The 16,298-nt window shown below is 51.8% G+C and overlaps 1 long non-coding RNA gene across 1 annotated transcript; it reads right to left on the bottom strand.

Moving 5' to 3' along the window:
* Positions 1–4,606: 4,606 nt before the first annotated feature.
* On the bottom strand, positions 4,607–13,657 carry LOC140732939 (uncharacterized). Its single transcript, XR_012100189.1, has 3 exons — positions 13,448–13,657; positions 5,492–5,562; positions 4,607–4,699 (listed from the first exon to the last, which is right to left on the bottom strand). It is a non-coding gene; the product is annotated as an uncharacterized lncRNA (long non-coding RNA).
* Positions 13,658–16,298: the final 2,641 nt, after the last annotated feature.

Raw genomic sequence — 16,298 nt, forward strand, 5'->3', positions numbered from 1 at the left:
CAGCACTTTGTGTGTGTGTTGCACGGATTTCCAGCATCTGCAAGATTTCTCTTGGAGAAAATCTATCCTATCACTGCCCTATCACATATCCCAGGGACAGACACAGAGTGAAGCTCCCTCCACACCGTCACATCACACACCCCCGGGGTCAGACACACCGTCCCATCACACTCTCCTGGGGTCAGACACAGAGTGAAGCTCCCTCCACACCGTCCCATCACACACTCCCGGGGTCAGACACAGAGTGAAGCTCCCTCAACACCGTCCCATCACACACTCCCGGGGTCAAACACAGAGTGAAACTCCCTCCACACCGTCCCATCACACACACCCGGGGTCAGACACAAAGTGAAACTCCCTCCACACCGTCCCATCACACACTCCCAGGTCAGACACAGAGTGAAACTCCCTCCACACCGTCCCATCACACACACCCGGGGTCAGACACAGAGTGAAACTCCCTCCACACCGTCCCATCACACACACCCGGGGTCAAAGACAGAGTGAAACTCCCTCCACACCGTCCTATCACACACTCCCAGGTCAGACACAGAGTGAAACTCCCTCCACACCGTCCTATCACACACTCCCAGGTCAGACACAGAGTGAAACTCCCTCCACACCGTCCCATCACACACACCCGGGGTCAGACACAGAGTGAAACTCCCTCCACACCGTCCCATCACACACACCCGGGGTCAGACACAGAGTGAAACTCCCTCCACACCGTCCCATCACACACTCCCGGGGTCAGACACAGAGTGAGGCTCCCTCCACACCGTCCCATCACACACTCCCGGGGTCAGACACTGAGTGAGGCTCCCTCCACACCGTCCCATCACACGCTCCCGGGGTCAGACACAGAGTGAAGCTCCCTCCACACCGTCCCATCACACACTCCCGGGGTCAGACACAGAGTGAAGCTCCCTCCACACCGTCCCATCACACACTCCCGGGGTCAGACACAGAGTGAAGCTCCCTCCACACCGTCCCATCACACACTCCCGGGGTCAGACACAGAGTGAAGCTCCCTCCACACCGTCCCATCACACACTCCCTGGGTCAGACACAGAGTGAAACTCCCTCCACACCGTCCCATCACACACACCCCGGGTCAGACACAGAGTGAAACTCCCTCCACACCATCCCATCACACACTCCCAGGTCAGACACAGAGTGAAACTCCCTCCACACCGTCCCATCACACACACCCGGGGTCAGACACAGAGTGAAACTCCCTCCACACAGTCCCATCACACACACCCGGGGTCAGACACAGAGTGAAACTCCCTCCACACCGTCCCATCACACACTCCCGGGGTCAGACACAGAGTGAAGCTCCCTCCACACCGTCCCATCACACACTCCCGGGGTCAGACACAGAGTGAAGCTCCCTCCACACCGTCCCATCACACACTCCCGGGGTCAGACACAGAGTGAAGCTCCCTCCACACCGTCCCATCACACACTCCCTGGGTCAGACACAGAGTGAAGCTCCCTCCACACCGTCCCATCACACACTCCTGGGGTCAGACACAGAGTGAAGCTCCCTCCACACCGTCCCATCACACTCCTGGGATCAGACACAGAGTGAAGCTCCCTCCACACCGTCCCATCACACACTCCCGGGGTCAGACACAGAGTGAAGCTCCCTCCACACCGTCCCATCACACACTCCCGGGGTCAGACACAGAGTGAAGCTCCCTCCACACCGTCCCATCACACACTCCCTGGGTCAGGCACAGAGTGATGCTCCCTCCACACCGTCCCATCACACACTCCCGGGGTCAGACACAGAGTGAAGCTCCCTCCACACCGTCCCATCACACTCCTGGGATCAGACACAGAGGAAGGCTCCCTCCACACCGTCCCATCACACACTCCTGGGGTCAGACACAGAGTGAAGCTCCCTCCACACCGTCCCATCACACACTCCTGGGGTCAGACACAGAGTGAAGCTTCCTCCACACCGTCCCATCACACATGCCCGGGGTCAGACACAGAATGAAGCTCCCTCCACACCGTCCCATCACACACTCCCGGGGTCAGACACAGAGTGAATCTCCCTCCACACCCTCCCATCACACACTCCTGGGTCAGACAAAGTGAAACTCCCTCCACACCGTCCCATCACACACTCCCGGGGTCAGACACAGAGTGAAACACCCTCCACACCATCCCATCACACACTCCCGGGGTCAGACACAGAGTGAAGCTCCCTCCACACCATCCCATCACACACTCCCGGGGTCAGACACAGAGTGAAGCTCCCTCCACACCATCCCATCACACACTCCCGGGGTCAGACACAGAGTGAATCTCCCTCCACACCGTCCCATCACACACTCCCAGGTCAGACACAGAGTGAAACTCCCTCCACACCGTCCCATCACACACACCCGGGGTCAGACACAGAGTGAAACTCCCTCCACACCGTCCCATCACACACACCCGGGGTCAGACACAGAGTGAAACTCCCTCCACACCGTCCCATCACACACTCCCAGGTCAGACACAGAGTGAAACTCCCTCCACACCGTCCCATCACACACACCCCGGGTCAGACACAGAGTGAAACTCCCTCCACACCATCCCATCACACACTCCCAGGTCAGACACAGAGTGAAACTCCCTCCACACCGTCCCATCACACACACCCGGGGTCAGACACAGAGTGAAACTCCCTCCACCACCGTCCCATCACACACACCCGGGGTCAGACACAGAGTGAAACTCCCTCCACAACCCGTCCCATCACACACTCCCGGGTCAGACACAGAGTGAAACTCCCTCCACACCGTCCCATCACACACTCCCGGGGTCAGACACAGAGTGAAGCTCCCTCCACACCGTCCCATCACACACTCCCGGGGTCAGACACAGAGTGAAGCTCCCTCCACACCGTCCCATCACACTCCTGGGATCAGACACAGAGGAAGGCTCCCTCCACACCGTCCCATCACACACTCCTGGGGTCAGACACAGAGTGAAGCTCCCTCCACACCGTCCCATCACACACTCCTGGGGTCAGACACAGAGTGAAGCTTCCTCCACACCGTCCCATCACACATGCCCGGGGTCAGACACAGAGTGAATCTCCCTCCACACCCTCCCATCACACACTCCTGGGTCAGACAAAGTGAAACTCCCTCCACACCGTCCCATCACACACTCCCGGGGTCAGACACAGAGTGAAACACCCTCCACACCATCCCATCACACACTCCCGGGGTCAGACACAGAGTGAAGCTCCCTCCACACCATCCCATCACACACTCCCGGGGTCAGACACAGAGTGAAGCTCCCTCCACACCATCCCATCACACACTCCCGGGGTCAGACACAGAGTGAATCTCCCTCCACACCGTCCCATCACACACTCCCAGGTCAGACACAGAGTGAAACTCCCTCCACACCGTCCCATCACACACACCCGGGGTCAGACACAGAGTGAAACTCCCTCCACACCGTCCCATCACACACTCCCGGGGTCAAAGACAGAGTGAAACTCCCTCCACACCGTCCCATCACACACTCCCGGGGTCAAAGACAGAGTGAAACTCCCTCCACACCGTCCTATCACACACTCCCAGGTCAGACACAGAGTGAAACTCCCTCCACACCGTCCCATCACACACACCCCGGGTCAGACACAGAGTGAAACTCCCTCCACACCATCCCATCACACACTCCCAGGTCAGACACAGAGTGAAACTCCCTCCACACCGTCCCATCACACACACCCGGGGTCAGACACAGAGTGAAACTCCCTCCACACCGTCCCATCACACACACCCGGGGTCAGACACAGAGTGAAACTCCCTCCACACCGTCCCATCACACACTCCCGGGGTCAGACACAGAGTGAAACTCCCTCCACACCGTCCCATCACACACTCCCGGGGTCAGACACAGAGTGAAGCTCCCTCCACACCGTCCCATCACACACTCCCGGGGTCAGACACAGAGTGAAGCTCCCTCCACACCGTCCCATCACACTCCTGGGATCAGACACAGAGGAAGGCTCCCTCCACACCGTCCCATCACACACTCCTGGGGTCAGACACAGAGTGAAGCTCCCTCCACACCGTCCCATCACACACTCCTGGGGTCAGACACAGAGTGAAGCTTCCTCCACACCGTCCCATCACACATGCCCGGGGTCAGACACAGAATGAAGCTCCCTCCACACCGTCCCATCACACACTCCCGGGATCAGACACAGAGTGAAGCTCCCTCCACACCGTCCCATCACACACTCCCAGGGTCAGACACAGAGTGAATCTCCCTCCACACCCTCCCATCACACACTCCTGGGTCTGACAAAGTGAAACTCCCTCCACACCGTCCCATCACACACTCCCGGGGTCAGACACAGAGTGAATCTCCCTCCACACCCTCCCATCACACACTCCTGGGTCAGACAAAGTGAAACTCCCTCCACACCGTCCCATCACACACTCCCGGGGTCAGACACAGAGTGAAACACCCTCCACACCATCCCATCACACACTCCCGGGGTCAGACACAGAGTGAAGCTCCCTCCACACCCTCCCATCACACACTCCTGGGTCAGACAAAGTGAAACTCCCCTTACACCTCCTTACCACAGACAGCATGCTCTCCTCTTTACTGAAGATATCCATCAGAGACCGCCTCCAAAACCGAGCGTTTTCCATTCCTTTCCGAACTTCCAGAACTGCAATAGACGAATATCTGTGAAGCTCCCACCAATTAACCATCAAATCTCCTCAACTCTCACAGTTGTGCCCCAACCCATGTCAACAAATCTGGAGATGTTTGGATTGGCAAATCTGCTCTCTCTCTGCTCCAGAGACCTGTGTTTGATCCTGATTCTGGTGTGTGTGTGTGTGTGTGTGTGTGTGTGTGTGTGTGTGTGTGTGTGTGTGTGTGTGTGTGTGTGTGTGTGTGTGTGTGTGTGTGTGTGTGTGTGTGTGTGTGTGTGTGTGTGTGTGTGTGTGTGTGTGTGTGTGTGTGTGTCCCCTTTTATTCATGTGTTAACCATCCGATTTCTGTACTCTATGATCCCATGAACACTACTATAGTTATTCCTTGTTTTGTTCTATTTAGTTTTGTTATTTTTGTAATTTATAGTAATTTTCTGTACTGCTGCTGCAAAACAACAAATTTCACGTCATCTCTGTAAGTTTAATGCTGATCTGTCTCACAGCTCCCATTGGGAAAGTTGCACATGAACAAGTTCAGGAGCAGCTACTTCCCTTCAACCATTGAGTTCTTGAAACAACTGACTCAACCCTTATCACACCTCAGTATAGCAACACTTTGCACTACAATGGACTGTATTTTGTTCTTTCTCGAACATTGTGCTTCATTTAATTTTCCTTGTGGATGTTGTCTATCTGATGCTACGTGTGATAATGCTGCAAGCAAGTTTTTCATTGCACCTGTGCAAACGTGGACTTGTGCATCTGACAGTAAACTTGACCCAAGTCTGGCAATGGACACACACCTGACTCACATTCCCCACAGAGTTCTCAGCCGGGCCACCGGGATATCGGAACGACTGGGTCCTTGGATGACCTGCAAATTACAGGAAGGTATCAGCATCTCAGGAAGTAAATGAAAGGGATAGTGGTTGACTGAATCAGGCCACCATGGTAGAAGAGCAGCCACTCTAAAGCTCAGTTCAAAGAATAAACCGGGAGGATTAGAATAAACCAGCGGGGTTAGGATAATGGATGGGGGGTTGTGATGGTCATTATGGAGTTTATTAGACCATTAGACATCAGAGCAGAATTACTATAGATCATTTGGCCCATCAATCTGCTTCACCATTTGATCATTTTGCCTCTCAATCCCATTCTCCTGCCCTCTCCCTGTAACCTTTGACACTCTTTCTAATCAACAAACCACCAACCTCCACTTTAAAAATACCCAATGACTTGGCCTCCACAGCCATGTGTGGCAATGAATTCCAGCTTCACCACCCTTCGGCCAAAGGAATTCCTCATCATCTCCATTCTAAATGGACGTCTCTCTATTCTGATGCTATGCCTTCTGCTCCCCCACTATAAGGTACATCACGTCCACTCTTTTCTAGTTCTTTCAAAATTCAATAGGTTTCAATGAGATTCTTCTAAACAGGAGAAAATCTGCAGATGCTGGGAATCTTGATAAAGGGTCTTTGGCCAGAAACATCATCAACTGTATACTCTTTTCCATAGATACTGCCTAGCCTGCTGAGTTCCTCCAGCATTTTTTGTGTGTGTTCCTCTCATTCTTCTAAATTCCAGTGAGTATAGGCCCAGAGCCATCAAACAATCCTCATATATTAACCCTTTCATTCCTAGGATTGTTCTCGTAAAGCCCCTCTCCAACTCCAGCACATCCTTCCCTGGACCAGGGGCCCAAAACAGTTCAAAATATTCTAAATGTAGTCTGACTGATACCCAATAAAGCCTCAGCATTATATCATTGCTTTAATAGATAGATAGATAGATAGATACTTTATTCATCCCCATGGGGAAATTCAACCTTTTTTTTTCCAATGTCCCATACACTTGTTGTAGCAAAAACTAATTACATACAATACTTAACTCAGTAAAATATGATATGCATCTAAATCACTAACTCAAAAAGCATTAATAATAGCTTTAAAAAAAAGTTCTTAAGTCCTGGCGGTTGAATTGTAAAGCCTAATGGCATTGGGGAGTATTGACCTCTTCATCCTGTCTGAGGAGCATTGCATCGATAGTAACCTGTCGCTGAAACTGCTTCTCTGTCTCTGGATGGTGCTATGTAGAGGATGTTCAGGGTTTTCCATAATTGACCGTAGCCTACTCAGCGCCCTTCGCTCAGCTACCGATGTTAAACTCTCCAGTACTTTGCCCACGACAGAGCCCGCCTTCCTTACCAGCTTATTAAGACGTGAGGCGTCCCTCTTCTTAATGCTTCCTCCCCAACACGCCACCACAAAGAAGAGGGCGCTCTCCACAACTGACCTATAGAACATCTTCAGCATCTCACTACAGACATTGAATGACGCCAACCTTCTAAGGAAGTACAGTCGACTCTGTGCCTTCCTGCACAAGGCATCTGTGTTGGCAGTCCAGTCTAGCTTCTCGTCTAACTGTACTCCCAGATACTTGTAGGTCTTAACCTGCTCCACACATTCTCCATTAATGATCACTGGCTCCATATGAGGCCTAGATCTCCTAAAGTCCACCACCATCTCCTTGGTCTTGGTGATATTGAGACGCAGGTAGTTTGAGTTGCACCATATCACAAAGTCCTGTATCAGTTTCCTATACTCCTCCTCCTGTCCATTCCTGACACACCCCACTATGGCCGTGTCATAGTCCAGTACTCTCAAAATGAATGCTAACATCGTATTTTCCTTTCTTACCACCAACTCAACCTGCAGGTCAACCTTTAGGGGATCCTGTACCAGGATTCCCAAGTCCCTTTGTACCTCTGATTTTTGCATTTTCTCCCTATTTCAAAAATAGTCTATGCCTTTATTCCTTCTACCAAAATGCATGACAATACACTTCTCTACACTCTATTCCATTGCCTATTCTCCTAATCTGACCAAACTTTTCTGTGGACTCTCTGCTTCCTCAACACTATCTGCCCCTCCACCTACCTTTATATCATCAGCAAACTTGGCCATAGAGCCTTCAATTCCATCAGCGAGATCACTATCATATAATGTGTAAAGAAACTGACCCAGCACCAACTGCTGCGGAACACCATTGGTCACCGGCAGCCATTCAAAAAAGGCCCCCTTTACTACCACACTTTGCCTCCTGCCAGTCAGCCAATCCTTCATCCATGTTATTATCGTTCCTGTAGTCCAGTGGGCTCTTATCTTGTTTAGCAGCCTCATGTGTGGTACCTCGTCAAAGGCTTGTGGACTCAAGAGGCTGTGTCTGTGAACACAGAACAAAGAATACTGTGCAGACTCTCCCAAGAACTCAATCCCTCCAGTTCAGGCAACATAGAACAGTACAACACAGGAACAGCGCCTTCAGCCCACAATGTCTGTGTCAAACACAATGACAGATTAAACTACCGGTAAGTCCCTTCAGCCTATGCAATGTCCACATCCCTCCATTCTCCACACATTCATGTGCCTATCTATCAGTTTCTAAACACAAGAGTTTCTGCAGATGCTGGAAATCCAGACAGCACACAGAAAATGCTGGAGGAACTCCTCAGGTCAAGCATCATCTATAGAGGGCAATAAACAACTGACATTTCAGGCTGAGAGGCTTCATCAGGACTGGAAAGGAAGGTGGGGGGGGGACCCAAATAAACAGTGGAGGGGGAGGAGAAGGACCATTATTCCTTCTTTTAAAAACATAAACTACTGTTGTCAGAACAAGTACTGTTGCAATTCAGGAAGGGGGAGAGAGGGAGGAAAGAAAGAAGGAGGTAGGAGAGAGGGGCAGAGGGAGGGTGGAGAGATGGGGTATGAGGACAGAATAGAGGAGGGAGAAGAGGAGGGTGGTGGAGAAGGGGAGGGTGGTTGAGAGTGGGATAGGAGAAGGGGGTATATAGGTCAGATAGAGAAAAAGACAGAGAGAGAGATAGTGATAGAGAGGGAGAGAAAGAGGGGAGAGAGGCGTGGGGGGGGCAGAAAGGAGGGAGAGAGAGAGATCTTGAAAAACACAACAGACAGTGCAACCCATATGTTTCTGGAGGTGGAAATGTTAAAGACAGAATCCATTTGATGATGAGGATTCTCGGAAGCTACAGCGGTCAGGGCAGTGACACTGGCAGCTAATTCCCCTGTCTAAATTCTGTGGAGAATTGAAACCTGCACCCAAAGTCCCCTTTCACCACTTCTGCAAGTCCTTCTGGTTCCCATTATTCAGATAACATCTCCCCAGCTTCCTCACCCAGACACACTGCACCGAAAATGCAACTGATTTAACACTTCCTCAAGCAAACAATGTACATGGGACCTTTCCCACACACACCCACTGTCCTGTTCCCAGTTAGTCCCACCATCCAGAAACACCATCAGACCTCACCTCTTCCCACTCATCCTCACCATCCGGGGGTGAGGTCCCATGGTGGGAGTGATTGGGAAGGTGTGGGGTCTTATTTGGAGTGCAGATGGTGGGAGTGATTGGGAGAGTTTGGGGTCCCATTGAAATGTAGACTGTGGGAGTGAATAGGAAGTGGGTGGGGTCACACCCAGTGAGACCCCATACCTTTCCAATCAATCCCTCTATGGGACCTCACCCCTTCTCATTCAATCCCACCATCGACACTCCAAACTGGACTCACCCCTTCCCATTCGCTCCCCAAAAAAATAGTTTGCTATAAGGGAGTACATCTGTGTATTTTGGGAGAATTTCAATGTGTGGGAAGAGTTGGTAGTGGGAAAGAGTGACAAAGGGCTGTGGGAGGGGATTCAGTGTGTAGGGAAAGAGTAGGTGAGGGGGGAGAGTGTCCAGTACGCTGTGGGAAGGGAAATAGAGGTGGTGATGGGGGACAGTGTCTGTGGGCTGTTGGGTTGAAGTAGTGATGGGGTGTCTATGGGCTGTGGAAGGGGATTCAGTAAGTGTGGGGGAGTGTCTGTAGGCTGGGAGAGGGAATTTGGTGGGTAGGTGGGGAGTGGGGGAAGTCAGTGATGGGAAATGGTGTCTGTAGGCTGTTGGAGCAGATTCAGTGGGTAGAGTGACTGTGGGTTGTGGGTGGGGAGAGTCTGTGACGGGGTCTGTGTCTGTGGGAGGGGATTCAGTGAATGAAGGAAGAGACCATGATGGGGGAGGCTGTCTGGGGGTTGAGGGAGGGATTCAGTGTGTGAAGGAAAGAGTAGGTGAAGGGGAGAGCGAGTGTGGGTCATGGGAGGTGATTCAATGGGTCGGGGAAGGAATCAGTGATGAGGAGAGTGTCTGTGGGCTGTGTGAGAGGAGTCAGTGGATGGGGAGTATCTGTGATAGGGTAAGTGTCTGTGGGTCATGGGAGAGGGATTCAGTGGGTGGGGAGAGTCAGTGATGCAGAGAGTATCAGTGGGCTGTGGGAGGGGATTCGGTGAAAGAGAGGAGAGATGTGACGGAGGAGACAGTGAGTTATGGGAGGGGATTCAGTGGGTGGAGCAGAGAAGGTGATGGGGGAGTGTGTCTCTGGGCGGTGGGAGGAGATTCAGTGGGTGGGAGAGTCGGTAATAGGGGAGAGTTGGTGATGGGGAGTGTGTGGGTCATGGGAGGGGATCCAGTGGGTAGGGAGAGTCAGTGATGGGGTGAATGTTTGTGGGTTGTGGGAGGGGTTTCAGTGATGGGGAAAAGCAGAAGTGAGATAGTGTGGGTTATGGGAGGGGATTCAGTGGGTGGGGGAGACGTTCTCTGGGGGTTGTCGGTGGGGTCAGTGGGTGGGGGGAGATGGTGATGGGGAGAGTGTCTGTGAGCTGTGGGAGGGGATTCGGTGGTTGGGAAGAGTAGGTGGGGGGGGGGAGTGTCCGTGGGCTGTGGGAGGGGAATTCAATGGGTTGGGGAAGAGATGGTGATGGAGCGACTGTGGGTTGTGGGAGGGGATTTAGTGGTTGGGGAGAGTCGGTGATGGAGTTGAGTGTCTGTGGCCATGGGAGGGGATTCAGTGTGTAAAAAAGAGAGTCAGTGATGGAGGGTACTGTCTGTAGATTGAGAGAAGGGATTTTGTGGGTGGGGTAATAGACAGTGATGGGGGAGATTGTGGGTTATGGGAGGGGATTCAGTCGGTGGAGAGAGTGTCTGTGGGTCATGGGAGGGGATTCAGTAGGTGAGAGGAAGAGTAGATGATGGGGAAAGAGTGTCTGTGGGTTTTGGGAGGGGATTCAGTCGGTGGAGAGAGTGTCTGTGGCCGTGGGAGGGGATTCAGTGTGTAAAAAGGAGAGTCAGTGATGGAGGGTACTGTCTGTAGATTGAGAGAAGGGATTTTGTGGGTGGGGTAATAGACAGTGATGGGGGAGACTGTGGGTTATGGGAGGGGATTCAGTCGGTAGGAAGAGTCAGTGATGGAGGAGTGTCTGTGGGTTGTGGGAGGTGATTTTGTGGGTGGGGTAATAGACAATGATGGGGGACACTGTGGGTTGTGGGAGGGGATTCAGTGGTTGGGGAGAGTCAGTAATGGGGAAGTGTATCTGTGGGTTGTGGGAGGGGATTCAGTGGTTGGAGGGGAGGGCTGGTGATGGGGAGACTGTGGGTTATGGGAGGTTGGTTGGGGAGAATATTGAATTGAATTGACTTTATTTCTTACATCCTTATATACATGAGGAGTAAAAATCTTTACGTTACGTCTATCTAAATGAGCAATGTGCAATTTATAGTAATTTATAATAGTATGTACAACAGGACAGTCAATACATCATAGAAGTACGATTGTATCAGCGTGAATTAATCAGCCTTATGGCCTGGTGGAAGAAGCTGTCCCGGAGCCTGTTGGTCCTGGCTTTTATGCTGCGGTACCGTTTCCCAGCTGGAATAGTTTGTGGTGGGTAGAGTGTCTGTGGACTGTGGGAGTGGGTTCAGTGGTTGGGGGGGGGGGGAAGAGAGATTGATGGGGAGACTCTCTCTGGGTTATGGGAGGGGATTCAGTGCTTGGACAGAGGCGGTGATGGGATGAGTGTCTGTGAGTCATGGGAGGGGATTCTGTGGGTGGGGGGGGTCCATGCGATACACATCCAGTAACTCCCCTTGTCAGTGAGTTAACATCCTCGCCACATCCACCCGGTCCAGACCCCTGAGGACATAGGGCTTCCTCTCCCTCTCGTAAGCTCCAACAAGCTCAGCCTGTCCGACCTTTCCTCCCAGTGCAAGTCTCAGTCTGGCACACATTTTCTGAACTTTTTCAACATGCTATCATCTATCCTAAGATAAGGACATTGCTGCTGTATGCACTGTCCCAGATGCAGTCTTACCTCCACCTGACAGAACCGATGTCTTCAGCTGTCAGTTGACAGGACAGAGGCGATCAGGGCTGGAGTCCCACTGTAGGGTCAGGACAGGGGGAGCTGGTCAGGGTACTTCAGACTAGTCTAATACTAGTCTGTGTTCCGGAGTTTTGAAGGTGGGTTGGTGAGGAGAGGGGGCCAGTGAGGAGGGAGCACTGTGGGGAAGATGGCGAGGGGGAAACGCTGTGGGATAGGTGGTGAGGAGATAAATGCCATGGGAGGGGGTGGTGAAGAGAGAGCATGGTGGGAGAGGCGGCGAGGAGGGAGTGCTGTGGGAGGAGACGTGAGGAGGGAATGCTGTGGGAGGGACAGCGAGGAGGGAACCCTGCGGGACAGGTGGTGAGGAGTGAGCTTTGTGGGAGAGGATGGTGAGGAGGGAGCATTGTGGGAGGGGCAGTGAGGAGGGCGTGCTGTGGGAGGAGACATGAGGAGGGAATGCTGTGGGAGGAGGGTGCGGGAACTACCACAGTCTAGTACCTCCAGAACATGGAACAGTACTGCCCAGGAGCAAGCCCTTCAGCCCATGGTGTTGTACCAAACTAATTCAACAAGTGATTAAATGCCTAACTGAACTAATCCCTCCACCTACACAACCCCTCTGCACATCGATGTGCCCACCTAAGAGCCTTTTTAACACCGTATTGTATACACCTCCAACACAACCCCAGGCAGCACATTCCAGGGACACACCACTCTCTGTGTAAAGAAAACTCAAGCCATACATCTTCCTTGAACATTTCTTGTCATCTTAAATTTTATATTCAGCATTTCGATGTCAAGGGAGAAAGACAGCAGCTGTCTACTCTAATTCTATCTCTCATATTCTTATAAAGCCCCTCTGCCTCCACCATTCCAGACAAAACAACCCAAGTTTGTCTGAACTCCAACTGCCTCTGCAGAATGCCATCAAACCAACTGACTCCTCCACCTCGCACCTGCCCAATTCACCTACGACCCACCATCCTGGCACACATTCTGCACGGCCTTCTCCACTCTGCCCTCTGTTGGAAAGAGTTACTCCCCAGTTTCCCACTGGTCACCTACCCCAACCCACTGCTTCAGACCCCTGACACCATTCGAATTTGGGGAAGATGTTGGTGGGTGGCAGGGGGAGGGGGAAGTGTTAGAACTTCTGGTGGAACATCCCATCCTCTCTCTCAACACCAACCTTTCACCCAGCTACCCACTGGAGGTCTGAGCTCTCTGTCCCTCTCTACATTTCTCTCTCTTCCCCTTCTCTCTCCCCCTTGCCCCTACGCTCTCCCTCCTTTTTATCCTTCTCCCTTTCCCTCTTTCTGCCTCTTCATGTCTCTCCCTCTTCTCCCCTTTGATCTTCCTCCCTCCCTTTCCACTTCTCTCTCTATCAGTAACACCACAGTTTTAGGCAGCATGTCACATCATTTCCTGCCGTGTCTTGCATTTGTTTCCTTCTGCAACAAGTCTCAAGCTGCACTTATAAAAAGCACCCCGTCTTCCTCCACTACTTCACAAACTTTAGCTTCAGAGGGAGCAGGGAAGTCCTACCTTGGAATACAATCCTTGCCTCTGGTGCAGAAACAGCACACTCCCCTCTGACAGGTGCCCGAGGCGTCATCCGGCCAAGGACAAGCCAGGCAACAGGACACGGGTGAGTTGGTGGCCAAACTGCACACAGCAAGATCCCACCAGCACCGGGCTGACGTGGCAGGACGTCAGAACGCTCAGCTCTCCTGCTGAGTGGCTGGGGGAGGGGAATCGTTCACTGCCACTGCATTTGCAGGGAAGGGTCGGGGAGCTGCAGCACACATTCCCACCCCCAATAGAGCTCCCTCCTCACCAGCGGACGGACAATCTCCAGCATCACCGACTCTCACCCCACCCACTGAAACCCCTCCCACAGCACCATGTATTCTCAAGGCCAGTCAATGTAAAGGGAGCACTGAGCTGAGGAAAGAGCAATGAGGAGGGAGCTCTGTGAGAGACAGGCAGTGATGAGGGAGCACCACATTGCAGTGAGGGAGCATCACCCTGTACGTAACCAGTGCTAGTTTCAGTAGAAATACAGATGTGCCTGTGAACTATTACCATCACTGCACCACCCCTCACCACATCTTCGCCCTTTCCATTTCCCTCCACCCACTCCCTTTTCCTTTGCCCATCAGCCCACAACTCCTTCACCTCAAGTTTCCGTGCTGGGAAGCCGCAAGGGGCCGTACGCGAATTCCTCCTACTCTTCCTCACTCACTCTTTTTGCCGTTCCTGAGTTTGAGGGGGAGGGAGAAGGGGGCAATCCAAGCCCTCGCAGTGAGGCACGGCCTTCCTCTCGCTCTCGTTCTCAGAGTTCCGACTTCAATGGCTGCTGCTGCCCTGCCTGTAAGTCATTAGGAAATGTGGTACAAGGACCCACACTCTAGCACAGTTTGCAAACAGAAACACAAAAGAGGAACTGTTGATACATTAACCCTGCACTTTCCTGTCTGCACTCTTCTTGTGCCCACCGGGGTCTGGCCTCATGTCCCGCACTCCCCGGTGGTCAGACACCACAGAGAATTCCTGCCGTCGTTTCAGACCAAACCACAGTGCAGTCTCTGGGTGCAGGGTGAGGGGGAAGGGGGGTAGAAAGGTAAAGGTCTGAGAGACGGCATTTGCAGGCAGCTAGTTTCAGTACAAGTACCGCAGCAGCAGCATTGAGGTCACCTGCAGTTATCCGCAGCCTACAAGATGTAGATCTAGATGAGGAAGATGAACTCTCTGCAAATAAAGGCTCATTTTGCTCACCGGAAGTCAGACTTCAACTTGCTCAGCAGTTATCTTACCTTTAATGAGACGGTGTGGAGGGAGCTTCACTCTATGTCTGACCCCGGGAGTCTGTGATGGGACGGTGTGGAGGGAGATTCACTCTGTGTCTGACCCCGGGAGTGTGTGATGGGACAGTGTGGAGGGAGCGTCACTCTGTGTCTGACCCCAGGAGTGTGTGATGGGACGGTGTGGAGGGAGCCTCACCGTCTCTAAACTTACTTTTGTCCCCAAACATCCATTTTGTGTTGTGTGGCTTCTTTACTTTTAGAGCAATTTCATGAATATGCTTGCAGTATTTTTAAAATAAAACAATGGATCAATTCAAGCCCCTGTGTCACCCACCGGTGACAGAAGTCCTCCATTGTAGTCAATAGACAATAGGTGCAGAAGTAGACCATTCGGCCCTTTGAGCCTGCACCGCCATTCTGAGATCATGGCTGATCATCTACTATCAATACCCAGTTCCTGCCTTGTCCCCATATCCCTTGATCCCCCTATCCATAAGATACCTATCTAGCTCCTTATTGAAAGCATCCAGAGAATTGGCCTCCACTGCCTTCCAAGGCAGTGCATTCCAGACCCCCACAACTCTCTGGGAGAAGAAGTTTTTCCTTAACTCTGTCCTTAATAATCTTATATGTTGCAATCAGATCCCCTCTCAATCTCCTTAATTCCAGCGTGTACAAGCCCAGTCTCTCTAACCTCTCTGCATAAGACAGTCCGGACATCCCAGGAATTAACCTCGTGAATCTATGCTGCACTTCCTCTATAGCCAGGATGTCCTTCCTTAACCCTGGAGATCAAAACTGTACACAATACTCCAGGTGTGGTCTCACCAGGGCCCTGTACAAATGCAAAAGGATTTCCTTGCTCTTGTACTCAAGTCCCTTTGTAATAAAGGCCAACATTTCATTAGCCTTCTTCACTGCCTGCTGCACTTGCTCATTCACCTTCAGTGTCTGATGAACAAGGACTCCTAGATCTCTTTGTATTTCTCCCTTACCTAACTCTACACCATTCAGATAATAATCTGCCTTCCTGTTCTTACTCCCAAAGTGGATAACCTCACACTTATTCACATTAAACGTCATCTGCCAAGTATCTGCCCACTCACTCAGCCTATCCAAGTCACCCTGAATTCTCCTAACATCCTCATCACATGTCACACTGCCACCCAGCTTAGTATCATCAGCAAACCTGCTGATGTTATTCTCAATGCCTTCATCTAAATCGTTGATGTAAATCGTAAACAGCTATGGTCCCAATACCGAGCCCTGTGGCACCCCACTAGTCACCACCTGCCATTCCGAGAAACACCCATTCACCGTTACCCTTTGCTTTCTATCTGCCAACCAGTTTTCTATCCATGTCAATATCTTCCCTCCAATGCCATGAGCTCTGATTTTACCCACCAATCTCCTATGTGGGACCTTATCAAATGCCTTCTGAAAATCGAGGTACACTACATCCACTGGATCTCCGTTGTCTAACTTCCTGGTTACATCCTCGAAAAACTCCAATAGATTAGTCAAGCATGATTTGCCCTTGGTAAATCCATGCTGGCTCGGCCCAATCCTATCACTGCTATCTAGATTTG

Source organism: Hemitrygon akajei, chromosome 1, assembly GCF_048418815.1.
Source record: "Hemitrygon akajei chromosome 1, sHemAka1.3, whole genome shotgun sequence".
Classification (NCBI taxonomy): domain Eukaryota; kingdom Metazoa; phylum Chordata; class Chondrichthyes; order Myliobatiformes; family Dasyatidae; genus Hemitrygon; species Hemitrygon akajei.